Below are 17,283 nucleotides of genomic sequence, written 5' to 3'. Positions count from 1 at the left end.
TTAGACCCAAAACCATCTTCTGGGAGACATTTGCTCCCTGACATTTCTCCCAGTTTTCTGAGGTTGGGTGATGTTCCTCCCAGGACTCTCAGATAGCCAGGAACATATCTATTTTGTGGCATTTACCAAGTTGGGAATGTCTGTTGCTTAGCCATCTTCCCTATTAGATTGTAAGCATCTTGCGGGCAGGATGCTTATTGCCTAGTGCTAGTATTTTTAAAAGTCTCCAAGAATGATGGAAGAGTGAAGAAATGTGTGCAGGCATGAAAGAAAGAGTATACTTTGTGCTTCAGATGGATCTCATGGGTCTGTGGGAGCCATGACATCTCAACACATAATAGGTATATGAACATTAATTATAAATTGTTCTGATCATTTGAATTTTTAAAATCTCAAAACCAATCATTTTATTGCTACAGAAAATATGGGTTTCAGGTACACTTGGCTCACTGTTTTATTCACTACAGATCAGTGGAGTGGTTCTCTCCCATCTCTCAGCCTCAGCTCAGTTCAACCTTCCAGACTTTCCCTGACTTTGGATCTATTGGGCATGCTCTGTCTTGATCCTGGCACCACCATCTTGATCCTGGGGGCATATGGAACCACTCTGAATGAGCCTCAGGGAATACATTGAGAGAATTGGGACCACTCACCATATATTGTAGTCTACCCTTCATTGGACCTAAATATCTGTGTTGAGATAGTATGGATCCCACAGACCTGTGAGGTCCAATTGAAGCACAATGTACACGCTTTTTTTGATGCCTGCACTCATTTCAGTAACGCATATGAGGCCATAGCCAGTATTCCAGATCCAGCTATAATAGAAATAACTCAAACTAAAGCTCCAATTGAGTGACAGTGATAAAGATAACAATTACATTCGTGTTATATAATGATGTAATGGTTCTTAAACCAAAATGCCATGAATTTGGCTATTATTAAAAAAAAACACCAACTTTGGGTCCCCATAAGATTTGGTCCTATGCTGTATTCTTATAGTTTTATCTCTTCTGCTTCTCTTTGCTAAATTTTGAGTTAAGTTTTGTATATAGTGTGAGCAAAGAGTGAAACTACAGTCTTTTACATGTGGATATCCAGTTGTCTTAGCACCATTTGTTGAAAAGACAGTTCTTTCCCAACTGAATTGTCTTGGCATTTTTTCAAAATCAGTGACTGTAAAGGTAAGGGTTTATTTCTGAACTCTTAATTCTGTTATATTGATCTATGTGTTTATTCTGATGCCAGTATCATATTGTCTTCATTATTGTTGCTTTACCATAAGTTTAAATTCAGATATTTGAATTCTCCAGTTATGGTCTTCCTTTCAAAGATTGTTTTGTCTACTGTGAGTACCAAGCTCTTCTGTATAAATTTTAGGATCAGCTTGTCATTTTCTGCCAAAAAAAAGCAGCCAGTTGGGATTTTGATAAAGATTGCATTGAATCTATGATTTACTCAGGGAGTAGTGCCATCTTAACAAGGGTAAGTCTTACTGTAAATGAACATGACGTGTTTTTCCAAATTTCTAGGTCTTCTTTAATTTCTTTCGACAATGATATGTAGTTGTAAGAGTATAAGTTCTGCATGCTTTTTAAAATGTATCCCAAAGTATTTTATCTTTTTGAATAAAGAATATTGTAAACTAAATTATTTTCTTTATTTTCAGATAGCTCATTGCTAGTGTATAGAAATACAATTGATATTTTTATATTGTTCTTGTATCCTGAGATTTGGTGAACTCATTTATTAGGTCTATTTTTTTTTTTTTTTAGTGGATTCTTCAAGATTTTCTATGTAAAAGATCATGTCGTCTGCAAAATGAGTTTTACTTCTCCCATTCCAACCTGGACTTTTAAAATTTCATTTTATTGACCAACTGCCTTAGCTAGAACCTTTAGTACAATGTTGAATAGAAATACTATTTATCTGTGTTAATCTAGAGTCTAAAATAACAGGAAAAGGCTTTTCTCCATCCTGAAAGGAACATGTTTCCTTTCTTCTTTTCCTTCCTAAGGTCAATAGGCAAAAGTTCTGGTCCCTTCAAATTAGAGGTTTGAAACCAACACATTTGCATATTGTTTCTCTGTAGTATGGGCTTTCCATTATGGTCAAATTCGATGCTTAACCATCCTTATCTCCTGAGCACTCTCCTGTGTACTGAGCCCCTGCTATATGCTCAGATTAAGCCTTTCCACAGCAGGGCTTCCTGCTTTTCCCAGAGAACACTCAATTTTTCAAGCCTATTTAGGACTCTTGTCTCACCCAGGGACTACAGGGAAACTTAGATGAAAGTCTGCTCCTTCCAAGAAGAGAAGCATGGTGGATTCTAACCTCAATCTGTAAATTCATTCTTTAAGCCCTTGATAAATATCTATTATAAAAGATCAGTGTGAGAAGCCTGCATTCCACAGAGAAAAGGCGACCAGAACAGTAGCTAATGCTTGCTAAATGGTTCCCATTGCTCTGATCCTGCTCCAGGTACTGCAAATCCACCTAGAGAATCCTACAGTCCTCATTTTCCATATAATGAAATTTGTGAAGGGTTTGTCACCCCAGTCCTCAAGTAACACCATTTATTCAACTACCTAAACCAGTCCCGTGTATAAAAAGCTCTCATAACCTCCAGTTGTCATGATAGTTAAAAATTATTCTAGTGACAGTGTTAGAAAACCTTTGGGCTCAAGGATCTCCACAAGTGAGAAGGAAGGATAATATGAGGTATCTTCAAGATGAAAACTTTCCTGGCTCTTCCCCTGAGAGCTGAACGTGCTGCCTCCACACTCGTGACCCCCTTTACTGCCTAATGATTACTCCACAGTAGACATGATCACCTAGCTTAACATGCATTTTTTTATTTGCTTCTTGTCTGTTTCTCCCACTCCTCCTTGTGGATATAGCTCCATGAGGAAGGGAATATTTATGTTTTAATCACCCTTTAATTACTGCAACCAGAACAGTCCATTCATAAGATACATCCTCAAGAAATATTTGTTGGGTTATTAAAAGCATCAATGATTTTACACTTCTCCACTGCTTAATTGTGATTGGGCTACTTACAAAGCACAAAGCTGGAAGAGAAATTTCCCCTGCTTCTTCCATCTGATGGAGAAGAAGACAAAAAATATGATTTAGCTTGTAGTTTCTGGGTTAGTGTAAATTTTCTCTGCTCATTTTAGTGAAAGCCCAGGGAAGCCCAACAAACTACAAAACTAATTTCACCATCCTCAGCAAATATCACATCAGTCTTCAAATCCTGACTTGGCACACTCGCTAATTTTACTTTGAGTTGTTTTTCTTAGTGCACCTGAAATATCCTTTGTTTTTATCTGGATAATGTTGGTCCAGGCAGCGTGAAAACAGGAAAAAGACCTGCCCTGTCTGAGGCTTGAACTCAGGGCCTTCAAAATTATGAGACTGACACACTGCCAGCTGTCCCAAGAAGACAGCTAGCAAATATGGTTAAAGTGAGACTTTTTATACGATTTTATAAAAACCAATGCTTAATTAGTTCCCAACTTTTACAGAATCCAATTAATACTTTTTGAAAAGTGCACCAGATAAGCCAACGCTGCACCCAAAGGATTTCACATCCCAAAGCGCAAGAGTTTACTCCTTTCCAGTATCCACCCAACTACAGGAACACCTGGGTTGCATGACTGGGGACAATAGTGCCTGGCTTTTGTTTCGCTTGTGTTTCAGTTATGTGGTTTTTCCTGTCCTCAGAGATCTCAGTTGATCTAACAGCTTCCATGGTCTCCTTCGTTGAAAAGAAACATAAGAAGCACTCAGTTAATATGTCTTAGCTCAGTGACTGACTGACTGACCAACTGAATGAATGAAGGAATGAATGAGCAAACAAAGAGTCCAGAAATTTGTCTACAGTCCTTACTTCTGTCTTAGTCTATACCTTACTTGCATCTACGTGACTGGAGACATTTTCCGTACAAAAACCACAAACTGAACTTAATAAAAGTCTCCCTGGATTTCTTTAGCCTGATGTGACATTAATTATACTAAGAAACTTGTGGAGATTATCTCATATAGTCCAAATGAATTTTGAAAACAAAACTATGTATCATAATCTGCACTTTCCAGTATAATGGAGGGTCAGGTGGGTTAAGTAATGTTCCTCAGGTCCTAGAGCTGTTAAGTGGCCAAGCCTGGGGTGAGAAGTAGATTTTCAGATTCAGACCATGGGCTCCTTCTCTGTTCCAGCTCATAATCTCTCTGCCTTTTCTTCTCCACAGTATACCACCTATCCAAACCACATATCTAACTCCTAATCTGCTCTCTGCCGGCCTTTTGGGTTTAGACTTCCAAGTCAACTTTGACTGATTCTCTCCCTTCAAGCACCACATCCATGATTTGCTTAATACTGAACAGTGTTCTTGAGAACTCTTTTGAATCTATCACTTCTCTTCCATTCATTCAGTACATATTCATGGGAGAGCTGCTCTATTCTAGGCACCGTAGTGAGCTCAGAAGAAATCTGATGGCCCCAGACATCAAGAGATAAAAGGATAAATAAGGACAAGGGACAAACCACTTCCAGTTTCACCACTTCCAGTCTCTCTGGCATTGAAAGCTAAATACCTCTTTCTAAAATATCAGTTTCATTAATGTCACTCTTCTGCACTCTGATCATTCTTGATTTCTTAGTTTTGGTATGACCTTGCTTCATTCTCAATCTTTGGCTCTTCTTTCTAGCTACATTGTGATTTTGATCTATAAGGTCAATTAGATCCATGGGTGGATGATATTGTTTAGTTCTTCAACGGGTTTGCTGACTTATTTACTAGATCTGTCAATTAATGAGAGAGAAGTGTAGACATCTGACTAGAATTGTGGATTATTCTGTTTCTCTTTTCAGGTATATCAGCTTGTGTTTATGCATTTGAAGCTCTTAGTTTCAAGTACTGACCAGCCTTCTACATGCTGTGGTTTTAAACTCCATTCCATTTTCAAAGCACTTATGATGCTATTTGGAGATCTCTGTAGTGTGTGTAACTCAGTGGCCAATGTGGACTTTGGCAGTGGGCTATCACTTACTTCAGTTCTCAAAGTCTATGGTATGTTATTTAGGATTGGAGCCACTTCTTGACAATTCACAGGTATGTCCTGGAGTTCACAAACAACTTTATCTGTTTGTTTCCACAGTGTCTTTTCTGATATTTTCTGGTTGCCTGGGGTTCCCCATTTTACCACTGAACAAGAAAGCTGAAACATTATTTACCCTGCTCTGTCTTGCACTTCTCAGGACTGTGCCGTATTTAGGGCCAAGCCGCAGGAAAAAAAGGGAGAAAAAGTGCAATTGGGTATGTTCCTAGAGATCACAGCTTCTCTGAAGGAACAGAAAATAAATTATAAATTGAGAATACATCTTCATCCTGAAGCCAGTAAGAGGCAGAGCAATCCTGTCATATTTGCCCACAGCTCACAAAAGAAGAGCATCCAAATTCCTAATGCATTCAGAGGATCTAATGTTTTATAGCTTCTTTCAATAGGTTTGAAGATTTGAGGTTGGCGCCTGGAAAGGTGAGGTGGAAATAGCAAAAGCTGGAGAATGTGGGCATCGATCCCACTACCTCTCACATGCTAAGCGAGCGCTCTACCACTTGAGCTAATCCCCCTCCAGCATACCCTTCACTTTCCCTCCTCTCATTTTCCAGTGTACCAGTCTCCACTTCTTTATTCGTTCTTTTGGGCTGCCCAAAGTACACGAAATGTCAACACCATTAATGTGAAATTTAGACTCCACTAAGGGCGCATCTTCTGAAAGTTGACCCGGGACAGGAGTATGGTGGCTATCTATTCCGCTATGAGGGAAAGGAGGAGAAGGTAGCCATGGGAAACTTCTACAGCCGCTGCCATTTCCCATTTCGAATTTTCGGAGATAGAAGAGAACACATGCCAGTTGGGAGGACCCACCTAGAAAGGTTCAGCTAATGAAGGACAGCTATCCTGGGATGATTATCCGCTTCTTAAAAGCAAAACAAAACAAAATAAAATAACAACAAATAGTTTGCATTGCCCTGATCCTGCTCCAGGTACTGTAAATCCACCACAGAATCCTACGGTTCTCATTTTCCATATACAGAAATTTGTGAAGGATTTACTACCCGAGTCCTTAAGTAACACCATTTATCCAACTAAGTGAACTAGTCCCATGTGTAAAAAGCTTTCATAACCCCCGGTTGCCTTGATTGGTAAAAATTACTCTAGTGACAGTGTTAGAAAAACTTTGGGCACAAGGATCCCAGTAAGAGAGGAAGAAGGAGAGACTAAAGATCTTTAAGGTGACAATTTTCCTGAATATTCCCTTGAAAGTTAAATACGCCACTTCCACAATCCTGATCTACTTTACTACCTAATGATTACTCCACAGTAAACACTATCACCTAGCTTATTATGCATTTCTCTTGTTTGCGTTTTGTCTGTTTCCTCCCGTTCCCCTAACTGGGATATACCTCCACAAGAGAGGGAATTATTGTGTTTTTTTCACTCTTGAAACACTGCACTTAGAACAGTCCCAAACAGCACATGTGCTCAAGAAAGTTTTGTTAGATGAATAAGTGAGTGAATGACTTTCACTTCCTTCACCTCACAACTGCAGATTAGGTGACAAAACATGAAATTGGAAGAGAAATTTTCTCTACTTCCTTCATCAGATGGAGAGGAAGATCAATAGTATAACATAGCTTGCAGTTTCCAGTGTAGTCTAAATTTGTTCACCACCCATTTTGTCAAACCTCTGAGAGTTGATTTAACCATTCTCAGTGGGGATAAGGCCGAAATTACAAATGGTTTACTGATGGTGGTGGTGGTGGTGGTGGGGGGGGGGGGCGTTTGTTGGTTTGTTTTATTTTATTTTATTTTATTTTATTTTATTTTATTTTTTCTGCTTTTACTCGGTGATCCAGTTTCAATCCTTTTTTTTCAATGGGCTACATAACCAATGTTATGTTAGATATGAACCCTCTCCAAAATTGGAGCTCCGGACCTCCAGGTTATGAGACTAACGTGCCGGTAACTGCACTAAAGGAGGAATCCCTTCTGAGTTGATCACATTCAAAGTAAAATATCAAATTTTATTCACCAAGAACAGCTGCCTTATCAATTTCAAGCCCTTAAAGAACACAATCAATGCTACTTGAAAATCACTCCATACAAGCCAATGCTGCACTGGAAGGATTTCACACCCAGGAAGGGTGGAGTCCACATCTCTCCAGTATTCACCCAGCAGTCCCACTCTGGCCTGCAGGACCAGGGACAATTGTACCTGCTTTTTGCTGCTCTTTTCCCTCCCCTCTTGTGTTCCAATAATCTGGCTTTTCCCTCAGAGATCTCAGTCACTCTTACACTTTCCATGATACTGTGTGTTCAAAAGAAACATAGAAAGTACACAGTCCATGGACTGACTGATACTCTTTAAATTTGTCTCTAGTCCATACTGTTCTGTCTTACTCTGTGTCTCTACTTGCATCTACGTGACTGGAGACCTTTTCCCTACAAAAACCAAAACTGAACTTATGATAAAATTCTCCCTGTTTTTTTCAGCTTTATGTGCCATTAATTATACAAGAGAATTATGGAGATTATTTTATACAGTCCAACTGAACTTAAGAAACAAAACTATGTCTCATAACCTACATTTTCCAGTATAATGGAGGCTCAGATACTTGAAGTAATAATCCTAAAGTCTCAGAGCTGCTAAGTAGCAAAGCCTAAATAGAGAAACAGACTTTCAAATTCAAAACATGATGTCTTTCTCTGCTCCAGCTAATGGTCTCTCTGCCCACCTATCTATATACCAAATATCTAATTCCCAACCTCCTCTGTGCTGGCCTTTTCAGCTTAGACTTCCAAGTCAAATTTGACTCATCCTCCTCCTTCAAACGCTACACCCATAACTTGCCAAATACTGAACAATGTTCTCGTGCAGCTCTTTGGAATCTATCACTTCCCTTCCATTCATTCAGTGCATGCTCATTGGAGAGCTGCTCTGTGCCAGGCACTGTATTAGTCTCACGTGATTCAGAAGGCCTTAGGCCTCAAGAGATGGCAGGATAAACATGGACAAGGGACCATCCACTTCCAGTTTCACCACTTTCACTGTCCCTGGCATTTACAGTGAAATACCTATTTCTAAAATATCAGTTTCATTTGTATCACTCTTCCACACTTTGACCATTCTTGGTTTCTTAGTTGTGACACGATCTTGATTTTCTCTCAACCTTTGGCCCTTCTTTTTATCTACATTGTGATTGACCATAAGGTCAATTAGATCCATGGGTGGGTGGTATTGTTTAGTTCCTCAATGTGTTTGCTAATTTGTTATCTACTAGATCTATCAATTAATGAGAAGTGTTGATGTTTGCAACTGTAATTGTGGATTTTTCTATTTTTATTTTCAGGTTTATCTGCTTTTATTTATGAATTTTGAAGTTCTAAGTTCCAAGTTCCAGAGTCCAACCAGCCTTCTGCGTGTTGTAGTTTCAAAGTCCATTCCATTTTCAAAGCCTTTACCATACTATTTGGAGATCTTGGGAGTGTGTGCAACCCAGTGGCCAGTGTGGACTTGGATAATGGGTGGTCACTTAATTCAGTTCTCAAAGTCTATGGTATGTTGTTTAGTATCAGAATCACTTCTTCACAATTCACAGGTGTGTCCAGAAGTTCACAAACAACTTTATGTGTTTGCTTTTCATAGTGTCTTTAGCAATATTTTCTGGTTACCTAGGGCTCCTGGTTTCAGTCCACTGACAAGAAAGCTAGGGTGTTGTTTATCCCTCTCTGCCCTGCACTTCTCAGGCTGTGCCACATTTAGGGCCAACCTGCAGGAGAAAAAGGGTGAAAAAGATCAACTGAGCATGTTCCTGGAGCTCACTGCTCCTCTGAAGAAACAGAAAACAAATTATGAATTGAGAGTAGAGCAACATACTGAATACTAGTAAGATCCAGAGCAACCATGTCTCTTCCTCACCTATAGGTAGTCATAAACAACAGAAGGGTCCAAATGCCATAATATTTTGGAGATCCGAGGTCTCAATAATATAACCTGGAGAATGTGGGCATTGATCCCACCACCTCTCACATGCTAAGCAAGTGCTCTACCACCTGAGCTAATTCCCCACTGCCTGTTATGTATTTTCCCCTACTGTTTCCTAGCCATTTTTTGTTTCTTTCTCTCTCCTTCAGTTTTTCACTGTACCAGTCTCCACTTTTTTATTCACTCTTTGGGGAGGCCTAAAATACAGGAAATGTCAAGTCTCTTAATACAAATCCAGCACTCCACTAAGGGCTCATCTTCTCAAAGAGGACCCGGGGCAAGAACACGGTGGCTACCTATTCCTCTGCCAGGGAAAGGAGTAGAAAGTCGCCCTGGGAAAACTCTAGCTCCAACACTATTTCCCATTTCATATTTTCCCGGACAGAAGAGAACACATCCCACTTGGGAGGACTTATCCAGAAGGGCCTTGCTAATAATGTAGCACAGCAATCTCCTAATAGTTATCTGCTTTTAAAAACAAAACCAAAAATAGACATGAGTGGGACTATCACTAGTTCTTTTGATGTGCAGCATCCTGGAAGAAGGAAGTGGGGTGATTTTTCCAGGATGACAAGCAAGCACTGTCTGTTTCTGCTTGATTTTGAACCAAGGACCTCTCACATGTTAGGCAAGCGTGATAACCGCTATACTACGGAAACTCATGCCTTGAACTGTCTCTGGAGATACATATGCCCTTCTTGGGAATGCATGTCATTTAGCAATTATATATCTATACCACATGAGAACGGCAAAAACTACAAAATATTGCAGACAAGAGCCATAGGAAATAAGAGGCGAGATGATATCAGACTGAAGGAATAAAACATGGACATTGAGGGGTACAGATGAGAAGTGGACATGGGATGGAGTGAACATAGGATGTGAGAATTCCTGTTTTAAGAAATATACCTGTTCAGTTGGAGTGGTGTGTGCATATGTGTGTGCCCGTGTGTGTGTGTGTGCGCATGGATGCCTATGTGTGTCTGTGTGTAAAATAGACATGAGGGAAATAGTAAGTGAAAAGCCTGGACACATGGAGATTTGTTGGGGAGAATATTGTGGAGGCTTAAGAACCTTTGAAAAAGTTCCAGGTAAACGGTTTACATAATCAAAGTAAAATTTTAGGAAAGGGTTTTAGTTTTACATGCCAAGAGTTTGTAAATGAGTAAACTCGAAATGGAGAGAAAAGGAAAGAAATTATAAAGATATTAAAGGGTTGAGTTGTATCCTGTTAGCGCCTGAGATCAGCAGTAGCATGAGTCTTTCTGCATCTCCAGCGCCCAGTACACTGCCCGGTACAGAATACATCTTCCATAAACATCATGGACTGGATAAAGGAATAGATGAATGAGAAGAAAGAGAAAGGTTCTGGAGAGATTGTTCAGGAAAGATCTAAGGCATTTGTCTAGAGACTGAATGTAGAGATTTGAGGGAGAAAAAGAAGTCCACGGCACTTAGGAATCTTGAACCAGGGTGGCAGACACAGAAGAGATTTTTGAATTAATATCTGATGAAAGGAAGAATAAATCCACTCATTTATAAGTATATGTTATATGAATGAATGAGCAAATTAAGGAATAAACTGGTATGGAGAAAAACAGATGGTGAGACTATGAACCTGGTTAAAAGTAAAGCTCATATTTTTAGTTCAGAAAAAATCAGCCTCCTGTATCTGGTTTTATTCCTTACAGCCTTGTGTTTCAGTCCCTCTGAGCTTCGGTTTGATCTGTAAAATGGGAAGAATGATATTTAAGTTAACTGCAAGGCTAAATCAAACAACTTGCATAAAATTAGTAACCTCTTAGACAATTTCTAGCATATGGTGCTCAGAGTCTTTTTGTGTGGAATATTATTTGCCTTTCAGGAAACTGCTCTCAAGATCTGATAGAAAATTTAGTGAAAGTCTTTTGTCATCTGCTGATTGGCTCATTTAGTTTGTAGTAACAGGCTTCTGAAACACAAAAAGAAAAGTGGAGGAATAGAACATATTCATTGCAAACAAGATATGATTTTCCAGGCAAAATGGCTTGATCCAAGGATCCAAGTAGGGTATTTATGTCTGGATTCCTAGTTCATTCCTTTTTAATCTTTCTTAGGTTGTACTCCAAGTCACCGGTTGTTGTCATCCTTCTCTCACAGGCTCAGAGAGATAGCAAATGAAAAGAAAGAATCTCCCATGAACCACTATAGGGCTTTCTTCAGCCTACAGATGGAGCCTTTAAGGAGAATCAGTGGCAGAATGTGATCTTCAGGGAGCAAGCTCTGGACAAACTAATCTTCAGAAATCCATTTCTGGGGGTTATTTTGGAAACACGTAAATAAGAAATGAAACAGTATATCGTCTCCTTTCGACTCCCTAAGAGAAAATCAAGGAGGCAAAGTTGGAATCCTACAACCCGGAATCAGATATGTCACCATTTTGTGGTCACTGGCACCACAAAGAATAGAGTGCTTTCAAGGATAATTTATCCTGAATGAGCTACTGCTCTGTCTACAGTGTCACCGTTCTGGATGTGTCTACTGTCTCTTCTTCCTCTCTCCATCTTCCAGCCTCACAGAATGTTAAAGATTTCTGCTCTATCCAATGTAAGGATCCTCACAAACCCTTTAGTCAAATCCTCCAGCCCTCTGCATCCTGGTACTCTCCTGAAGAAGCAGAAGATAAGGGACCATTTTAGGGCTTCACTGTTAGAGAACAGAAAGAAACTAGAAATTAAGGATCCATGCAGAAGAAAATGGATAAAATAAAATGTATGCAAAAGGACCCCTGCTTTGAATTCTGTTCTACTTTTCACCCAACATTCAAATGACTATCAGCTGTGACTGGGTTATAAGAAAAGTCCTAAACATTTGTGATCCTTACACCTTTATTTCTTATTCCCTAATTATAAAATAGAAAATTCTGTTTGGGAAAAAATAAAAATTATACATTATTGATAAATTGCAATTCATCAGTAAAATTCAAACATTGGATAAAGCACAAAGAAAGAGAGGAATACATTGGCCGATGCAGTGATTAATATTTTGCAGGTATGATAGGATGATTTATTTTTATTATCTTTTAATTGTAATTTAATTTAATTTTATTGATTTGCTGGAAAAGATTCGCTCTGGGCTCACATCTGTTGCCAATCTTCCTCTTTTTTTTTCCTCCTCAAAGCCCCCATATACACTTGTATATTTTAGTTGTAAGTTTTTCTAGTTCTTCTATGAGCTCTTACTACGGCACGGCTACTGACAGACGAGTGATGTGATTCCAGGCCTAGGAGCTGAACCCAGGCAGCTAAAGCGGAGTGCACTGATCTTTAACTGGTAGGGCATCAGGGCTGGCTCCATATGATGGTTTATTGAAATATTAATTTATATTTCATCTGCCTATCCCCTATCCTTACCTATTACCTGAATTTCAAGTTAAAACCCATATTTTATGGCTTAACTCTATGCAGTTAGGATATAATGAGGTCAAAACAATGATTTGAGCATAAAGAATCTCATATTCTAGAGGAGAGACAGAATATTTAAAAAGAGAACCTTCATAAGACACTTTCTGTATCACAGTGTTTGTGAGGAGGATGGAATAAGTTGATGCGGTAGATACTGAGTATATGGCTTTAGCCAGGGAGGTGGTCTCTGTAGCACAGTGACATTTGATTTGGGGAACAAGTGCCAAGAATTAGACATCTTACTAAATCTAGGTCAAGATTAGAAGAGATATTATTCAGGAGCTGGCAGCTGAAAAAGGGCCTCTGTAGACAGCTGGCAAACTAACCCACACAGAGCCCAGTTGCCAGATACCCACAGTAGAACCAAAATGTAAGAAACTTTTTTATCTCATTTCCAGACCATGCACCAGTGGCCTAAGCATACGTTGGGGTTGCTGAAGGACCACCCATTCACAGACTCTCCAAGAGCATCATCCGTAGGACTCTTTGCATCTGAAAGAGTTTTAGCTCAGGTTGAAGGAAAGGAAATTCTTTGTGAAGAGTGAAATGCAAGGACTGTTCCACAGCTCAGCATGGCAGAAGCATAACCCTCTGTTTCTTCCTTCCATGTTTTTGGGCTTTATCAGGTTCTGCTCACAAATGGGGATGAAATACATATTCAAAATTATCTGGTGGGATTTTTTCCCAATATTTAGTCAGATTTTATTGGCCTCTTCAAAGAGGAAAAATTCTATCTTGGGTTCTATGTGTGGAAATTATGCACCACATGGTTGTTGCATAATTTTGCAGGCACCTCTGAAGGTTTTGATCAGCATTGTCATTGCAGGCCCTGTGAAAGTTGGGTCCCAGCAGATGGATAAAGAATATCCTGAAGGAAGAACTTCGCAAAGATCTTACTTTTATTCTTCTTTCTTGAGTTTTCTTGAAGAACTCCCCTTGTTTCACAATATTCTTTTTATGACAGTCTGGGTCTTTTTGATCTCCTTCTAGACTCCTGCTTCTCTGAGATGTCAGATTCACAAATTGTCTTGTACATCTTGTCTCTCTAGGTGTCTCCCACCAGCCTTCCTTGTTTATTCCCTGGTTCAATTACAAAGCAGTGGAGAGGGCTTTTTTTGCACCAAAGGCTGTCTGTTCAGAAAACAGGGTGGGTGGTCCACCCTCCCACTAGCCATTAACTGTGGATCTTGAGTGAAAATGCCCAGCACAGTCCCATAGAGATGATGCTTACTCTCTCCACAGCATTTTCCAGGTCTTCCTTCCTTATCCATAGCCCACAGACAGAGAGTATTGGTCAAAGAGAGAGCCTGAGCCGACTTGTGTGTAAAATAAAAAAGAACCAGAAATATACAATTGCCATTTTTTAAAGAGGTCCAATATTTCCTCTGCTGAGTTCAGGAGAGAAGCTCTGAGAATTGCAGGTGCCTCTCAAGAAGAAATGAAGGAGCAAAACTGGAGAATATAGATGTCTTTTCCACTAGTTCTGATCGCAAAGAAGGCATCCTAACATTTGACCTAATTCCTAAGCTCTAACCCTCTTTTTGACCTGTGGTCATTCTAGACATGTATCCTAACCAATTGTATGGGTCTAACCATGTGCCACAGGGTTACTTCACTGCTACGGAAGATAGCGTCTTCTGATCTGACTGAGAGCAGAGTATCTTAAACATGAACTCAGCAAAATTACAGTGAAAACCTACTGTTTCCGTCAGGGTGTGGGGAAAGGTAGACGGATATGATATCATCCTGGGAAAGATCTAGCTCTGAGACAGTATCACTATTTGAATTGCCAGGAGGCAAGTGAAAGTGCCAGCTGAGTAGGGTTCCAAGTTGGAATTTTGAGACTCTTCCACAGGTTGTGTATCTCACCATAAGAACAAGGTTGAGATTTTTACCTGACTTTGAAAATAGGGCACCTAGGATAACCAGGGTGGGCAGCTGTCTGGGCCTCACATCTGCACCATCATCCCCTCCCAGTGTGGCCCAGGTGCCTGGGTACAACTTGGTCTCTCCTCTAATTTTCCAGAGAAAGGAAGCATTGGCGTAGGAAGGCACTAGGATCTTTGGACGAGAATAAGGTAGGGTTAGGAGGAGGAAGAATTTTTAAGAGAACATTGGAAAGTGGAAATCAGGGCTTTTACTCAGCATTTAATTTTAAAGAAATTAAAGAATGGTCAGGAAAGATGAACAACAAAAACACTGATGGTCTAGGGGTCAGAATCCCTTCTCAGTCTAACTATCTGACAAAAAATTTGAGATTCTGAGTCAGAAATAATGAGAGAAGGCTTTTGTCCATCATGAAAGACACGATAACTCTCTTTTCTTCCTTCTTTCTTGAGGTCAATAGACAACAACTCTGGTGCATATGCCTTTCAAATCGTGGACATGAAACCAAGTTGTTTCTCTCTACAACGGACATTCTGGTCAGATTCACTGCTTAACCGTTTTGACCTCTTGAGCACTCCCCTGTGTGCTGAGACTCTGCTGTGTGCTCAGATTATGCTCTTCCGCAGGAGGGGTTCCTGCTTTCCCCAGAGAACTTTCAGTTTTTCAAGCTTGCTTAGGGTTCTCTTCTTACCCAGGTACTAAGTGAAAGCTTAGAGGGAAGCCTACTTTTTCCTAGAAGAGAACCCTGGTGGATTCTCACCTCAATCTGTAAATCCATTCTTCATGCTTCTAATAAGCATCTATGAGACAAACTGGGTGTGAGGGGCCAGCATTCCACATGGAAAAGACAGCCAGAGCAGTAGCTAACGCTTACTACTCTGTTCCCGCTACTCTGACTCTGCTCTAGGTGCTGAGAATCCACCTAGAGAGTCCCTCCATTCTCATTTTCCGCATGAAGATACATGTGAAGGATCTGTCAGGTATCACTGTTCATGCAACTAAGCCCACTTGCCTTATGTGCAGTTTCCTTGATGGGTAACCTCCAGTTTCCTCGATAGGAAAAATTTACTCTAGAGACAGTGTTAGAAATCCTCTGGGGCACAAGGATCTCAGCAAGCGAAAAGGAAAGACTATTAGGTATCTTCAAGGCAACAACTTTCCTGAGTCCTCCCCTGAAAGCTGAACATGCCACCTCCACAATCCAGATCCCCTTAACTGCCTAAGGATTACCCCGCAGAAAACATTATCACCCACATTATTATGCATTTTTTCTTATTTGTTTCTCTCACTCCTTTCAACTGGGATGTAATTGCATGAGGAAGGGAGTTTTTGCGTTTTCTTCATGCTTGAATTTCTGCACCCAGAACACTCCATTAATAAGATATATACACAAGGAATATTTGTTGGATGATTAAAGGAAACAATGATTTCACACTTCCTCCATCCCTTTACCGTGGCTGGGCAAGCTTCAGAGAACAAAGTTGGAAGAGAAATTTCTCCTGATTCTTCCATCTGATGGAGAGGAAGAGTAAAAATATGATATAGCTTGTAGTTTCTGACAAACGTAAATTTCTTTTCCATTCATTTCATTCAAAGCATCGGGAAGCCCAACAAAACACAAACCAGATTTCACCATCCTCAGCAAATATTGCATTCAAATTTTTATCTGGCACATTTATTAATTTTACTTTGTGTGTCCTGTTTTAGTGCACTTCACCTACCCTTTCTTTTTACTAAGATAACACTATGCCAGGCCAATGTGAAAACACGGAAGAAAAGAACTGCCCTCTCTGAGGCTTGAACTCAGGACCTTCAGATTATGAGACTGACGCGCTGCCTACTGCGCTAAGAGGGCAACCAGTTGCCTTTTCACTCCTTAGAGTAAAATGTGAAATATTATTTTCCAAGTACCCACACTTTATCAATTCTCAGCTTTTAAAGTAAACAATCAATACTACTTGAAAATAACTCCATATAAGCTGCGGATGCACATGAAAAATTTTATCCCCAAGTCCACGCCTTTTCTGTATCCACTCAAGGACAGGACCATCTGGGCTGTGGGACTAGGGACAATAATGCTTGCCCTTTTGGCTCTTGTGTTCTAACGATGTATTTTTTCTCCTTGCAACAAAGGTTTCAGTCGATCTTACAGTTTCCGTAGTCTCCTTTGTTAAAAAGAAACATGGGAAGCGACCAGTTAATATGTGTTAGTTCACTGACTTACTGACCGCGTGAAGGAATGAATGAATGGGCGATTAAACAGTCCTCAAATTTGTCCACAGGCCATACTTCTGTCTTACTCTATATCTCTGTTTGCATCTACAGGACTGGAGACATTTTCCCTACAAGATCACAAACTGGGGACCGCTGGTGGCACAGCGATTAAGTTCGCGGGCTCCAGTTGCGTGGCCCGGGGTAGCCCAGTTAGGATCACAGGCACCGACATCCACACCGCTTATCAAGGCATGCTGTGCCAGGCGTCCCACATATAAAGTAGAGGAATATGGGCACAGATGTTAGCTCAGGGCTAATCTTCCTCAAAATTAAAAAAATAAAAACAAAAACCCACAAACTGAACTTAATAAAAGTCTCCGTAGATTTTTTGAGCCTTATGTGCCATTAATTATACGAAGTGATTTGTGGAATTATTTCATATACTCCAACTTTTGAATTTTGGCAACAAAACTATATATCATAATCTACACTTTCCAGTATAATGGAGAGTCAGATATGTTAAGTGATTTTCCTAAGGTCCCAGAGCTGCTGGGTAGCAAAGCCTGGATTGAGAACCAGATTTTTGGATTCCAAAACACGAGCTCTTTTCCTGCTCTAGCTCATGATCTCTCTGCCTTTTCTTCTCCATAGTTGCCCACTCGGCTGTATAGCAAATATCTAATTTCC

At 40.0% G+C, this 17,283-nt stretch overlaps 1 non-coding gene across 1 annotated transcript; it reads right to left on the bottom strand.

Annotated features, from left to right (window-relative positions):
- Nucleotides 1-16,164: 16,164 nt before the first annotated feature.
- Nucleotides 16,165-16,237, bottom strand: TRNAM-CAU (transfer RNA methionine (anticodon CAU)). Its single transcript has one exon. It is a non-coding gene; the product is annotated as a tRNA-Met (tRNA).
- Nucleotides 16,238-17,283: the final 1,046 nt, after the last annotated feature.

This window comes from Equus asinus, chromosome 8 (assembly GCF_041296235.1).
Source record: "Equus asinus isolate D_3611 breed Donkey chromosome 8, EquAss-T2T_v2, whole genome shotgun sequence".
NCBI classification, from domain to species: domain Eukaryota; kingdom Metazoa; phylum Chordata; class Mammalia; order Perissodactyla; family Equidae; genus Equus; species Equus asinus.
The sequence above is the reverse complement of the archived record's forward strand: the minus strand, read 5'-3'. Positions and strand labels throughout refer to the sequence as shown.